Source organism: Elephantulus edwardii, unplaced genomic scaffold (assembly GCF_000299155.1).
Source record: "Elephantulus edwardii isolate Elephantulus edwardi_28Jun2011 unplaced genomic scaffold, EleEdw1.0 scaffold00196, whole genome shotgun sequence".
Lineage (NCBI taxonomy): Eukaryota > Metazoa > Chordata > Mammalia > Macroscelidea > Macroscelididae > Elephantulus > Elephantulus edwardii.
The window spans coordinates 1,626,807-1,631,343 of record NW_006399946.1 but is presented as its reverse complement, the minus strand read 5'-3'; the positions used below and the strand labels follow the sequence as shown (position 1 = coordinate 1,631,343).

At 40.6% G+C, this 4,537-nt stretch overlaps 1 pseudogene; it reads left to right on the top strand.

Moving 5' to 3' along the window:
• The window catches only part of LOC102870476, a 135,086-nt pseudogene extending 131,772 nt beyond the window's left edge, over positions 1 to 3,314 (top strand).
• The last annotated feature ends 1,223 nt before the right edge of the window (positions 3,315 to 4,537 follow it).

Genomic DNA, 4,537 nt, shown 5'->3' with positions numbered 1-4,537 from the left:
GGAGGGACAGCGCAGGAGGGGAAGACCCTCTATGAGATGGATTGATTTGGTGACTGGGGTAATCGGGATGGGTGTGTCAGAGGCGGTGCCGTTGGCGCAGGATAGAGCAGAGTTTAGAGCTGTTGTGCATAGGGTCGCTATGAGTCAGAAACGACTCGATGGCACATAACAACAACAACAACGTAGTGGTGCTATTTATTTATCTCTTCAATGCTGTTAACTGTTGTTTTATGTATTTTGCAGGTCTATCATTTGGTGAGTACATGTTGACCAAGGTTTTGTCTTTTTGATCTATTGTGTATCAGTATGTAATGTCCTTCCTTATCTTTGATGGTGGTTTTCATTCTGAAATCTATTTTATCAGAGATTATTATTGCCACCTCTGCTTTTTTGAAATTGCCATTTGCATGGTTTATTTTTCCCATCCTTTGATTTTTAGTCTTTTTCTTCTTCTTTTTAGGTGTGTCTCTTGTAGGCAACATGTTGATGGGCTTTGCTTTTTTAATCCATTCTGCTACTCTTTTTCTCTTAATTGATACATTTAGTCCATTAAGTGTGATTATTGTCAGGCCAAGTTTCCCTTTTGCCATTTTGCCATGGTCTTTTGCTGTTGTTTCTGGTTACTATGGTCCATACACTTTCCTTTACACTTTCCATACACTTGTGTGTCCGTGTGAAAGACTGCACTTAAAATTTCTTCTAGTTTTTGTCTTATTTTCACAAATTCCTTAAGTTCTTTCTTTTCTGTGGAGAATTTGATTCCCCCCTTCATATCTGATGGAGAGCTTTGCTAGTTATAGGTTCATTGGCTGGCAGTTGTTATCTTTCAACTTTCTGTATATGGCATCCTATTGCCTTCTAGTTTTTCCGTGGCTTCTACTGCAAAATCAGAACTTAAACTAATTGTTTCCCCTTTGTAACTACCTCTATTTTTCTTGTGCTGCTTTTATGGTTCTATCTTCATCTTTTGATTTGGAGAAATTGACTATGATATGTCTTGATATTTTTCTTTTTGGTTCTAGTCTATTTGGTGTTCTCTGTGCTTCTTGAATGTGGATTTTTCCCATTCTTCAAAATACCTAGGAAATTTTCTTCTAGTACTTCTTCCACAATCTTCTCAGTGATTTCTGTCACTCCTTTGTTCTGTAATTCCAATCGTATGTATATTAATCCATTTGCTGTCATTCCACATTATTCTAGTGTTTTCTTCATTTTCATTATGTCTCATTTCTGATTTTTCTTCTAGCATGTTTTTAATTGATATTTTAATGAAAGTTTATAAAGAACTTGTATTTCCATTCATTCATTTTTGCACATTTCCCTCCCTGATTCCACTCCTCCGACTTCTCATTTTTCTTTGAAAAAAAAATTCTTTCACTGTTATACAGCGCCCCCTACCCCAGATCACTTTAATATGCAGTTTTTATTCTGGACTCTTCATGCCAACAATACCTAATCAAATATTCCTTTTATACAGTTCTCTCCCTTGTCTGTTTCAGTGCTGTGTACATTATTTATCCCTCTTTTCTTAGTTTCCCCCAAACCCCTGTATCAGTCTTCCAAGCAACTTGAAAAACCTACAACCAGAAGAGGATGAAATTGATGAAAGAGGCCTTCTAAGAATCAAATCCCTATGCACATCCAAAAACTTCTCCAACAAGGTAAAAAGGGAAGCCACACACTGGTGTACTAGAGAACCATAGCAATATAAATATAAACAATCTAATTGTAAAATGAGCACAAGATAAGAACAGACATTTCACTAAAGAAGACATTCAGATGGCGAACAAACACATAAAGAAATGTTCAAAATCTGTAGCTCTAAGAGAGAAGAAAATCAAAGCAACTATAAGATATCATCTCACCCCAGTAAGAATAGCAAAATGCAGCAGAGCAGCAAACAACAAATGCTGGTGAGGTTGTGGAGAAACTAGAACTCTTATTCATTGTTGGTGGGAGTGTAAAATGGTTCAACCACTATGGAAGAAAGTATGGCACTTTTTTAAAAATTTGGAAATAGAAATACCATTTGACCCAGCAATTACACTACTGGGAATATACTCTAAAGAAACCAGAACTGCCACCCAAGCAGATATATGCACATTTATGTTTATGGCTGCTTTTTTCACAATAGTAAAGAGTTGGAAACAACCCACATGCCCATCAACAAATAAATGGATAGAGAAGCTGTGGTATGTTCACAAAATGGAATATTATGTAGCATTGAAAAACAAAGAATTAATGAAATATTATACAAAATGGGTAACCATGGAAGACATTATACTGAGTGAAATATCTCAGTCACAAAAAGACAAATACTGCATAATGCCACTGTTATAAAACAAGACTGACATGGGGGTTCTAGTGTATTTCTAGTGAGTCTTTTGTCTTCCAGCTCATTGACCCTATGATCCATCTGCTCAGTTATGCTTTTTTGCCCTACCAACGTGTTGGACACTTCTGCCATTTCAGTCTTAATATTCTGGTTTGAATTTTCATATTTTTCTGTTATTTCCAGTATTTGATTGGTTGTACCTTCTCTGTCTGGTGATGATTTTTTTAAGTTCTTGTACTTCTTTGTTTATTCTATCAATTCTTTCTTTCATCTTTTACATTTTCCTCCACAGCTGTTCAAGTTACTCTTTATCCATATATTTATTCTAGACTGTTGTCTGTAAGGTATTAGCTCTCTTATTGACTTCCATTGTTTCTTACCACATTTGTATCTTTTTCTGTAGCTGATGAAATAACTTCACATTAACATATTTCTTCTGATTCTCTCTATTTGGGATATTCATTTGCTTTGCCTTTTTAAAACAGTTATTTTGTTTTCTTAATGGCTGAGATAGATAGCTGTTTCTTGATATTATGTGTGTCTTTTATTAGTAGATTTTAGCCTGTTCTAACTATATTATGACCCAGGATACGGCAATGTTTTGTATAGTACCTATGTATTTATGCTTACTAATCGCCTGACAAAACTCCTCCCCCTAAAAAGTTACCTTAATGGCAAAGCAGATAACTTATTTTTCCCTTCTGTGAGTGGCTTCTCACCTGCTTTGAGGTGTCCCGGGCCTTCTTCCTGCTTGAGCTTAAAGAGTCCTGCATGGTCAATCTAGTTAATTGGCTAGAACAGATCCATAGCTGCTGATGACAGGCAGTGGCTGCTGCTAATGCACAGCCTGAATTAAGAGTTTTAAAATGCATCTTAGGAACAACTCTGCTGCCAGACAGAACTCCGCCACCAGACGGGCCGGGAAGAGACCCGGGAAGAGCAACATTCAGCCACCCACCGTGGAAATCCAGAGGAGTGAAGACTGTGAGACCCCAGAGGAGCAAAGACTACCTGCCACTGTGAGACCCCCCTGCAGCCCACACCTGTGTGACCCCCAAAACACAGGGTGCTGCTGCATAAACCCCCAGCAGCTCTCAAGCCCCGCCCCCATCTCTTGGTGGTAGAGTCCAAGCCCTGTGCTCCTTAGGCCCCCTAGTCCCTTGCTTTCCTCCTCTTCCCCCCATGCCCCTTGGAGCTTCACAACCACACACCTCAGCCCCCACCACAGCCCTGTGACCTCAAGGCACCACCATGGATCCAGCCATCACCCAGAGCCGACCTGTTGTGGAACTAACCTGGCAAGAGAAAGGCTGGTAGGATCTTGGCTGTGTTTACCGGGGCATTGCTGATTACCTGGGAGACCACCTAAGGGTGTGCCCACTGGTGGGGAATTTAGCTGAGCTCTCTTGGGCTGCAGCAACTGCCCAAAATGAGCCAGCCAGCTGGCTTCTGTGAACTCTGCAGACCAGGCAGAGGCTAGTGTGTTGGTGGGAATTTAACCTTGACTTTTCGGATCCTGTCAGATCCAGGACACTGCTGGAGCAGGGGGTGTTGTGTGAGGGCACCTGCATAAGTGCCACCAGGCAGGGGACACTGAGAAAACCACTGGGTAGGAAACGGACAGCAGGAATTTGAGTAAGGACCCCAGTCATGAGCACACTGAGACAGCAGAGGTTTGAGCAAGGTCCTCCAAGTGTTTGACCTGCCCTTGCGATCACCCAACCCTTTGCCTGCCTCACCTATTTGGCTCCACACCAGTGTCTACATGACTGGGAAATCAACTTGCCTTTAAACGGGAGTACCGTGAGCTGTTTAAGAACAAGAGATTGCCCTAACAGGCACTGAACTGACCTTTTTCTTAAGTCAGAAAGTCAGAGAAATGCACAAGTTCAGTAGCTGCCCATCTGATCTCAAGAGCATTGTCATCAGATCAAGAACACATCCCAATGTCTCAAAGAAAGCAAACTATCCCACACAATACACAAGAGTAAAACAAGAAGTCACTCACAAAGGGCAACACAGTAGCAGTAGATACCCTGAAGCCAGAAAGTCTCATGGAACTTTCTGTCACAGAATTTAAGAGGAGCGACTGAATATATCCAATGGATGAAAAACAAACTTGATGAATTACAGGATGCTACAAACAAAGACCAGGAGGAGTTAAAAAAAACCACACACGCACAACAACGCAAAACATTGCAG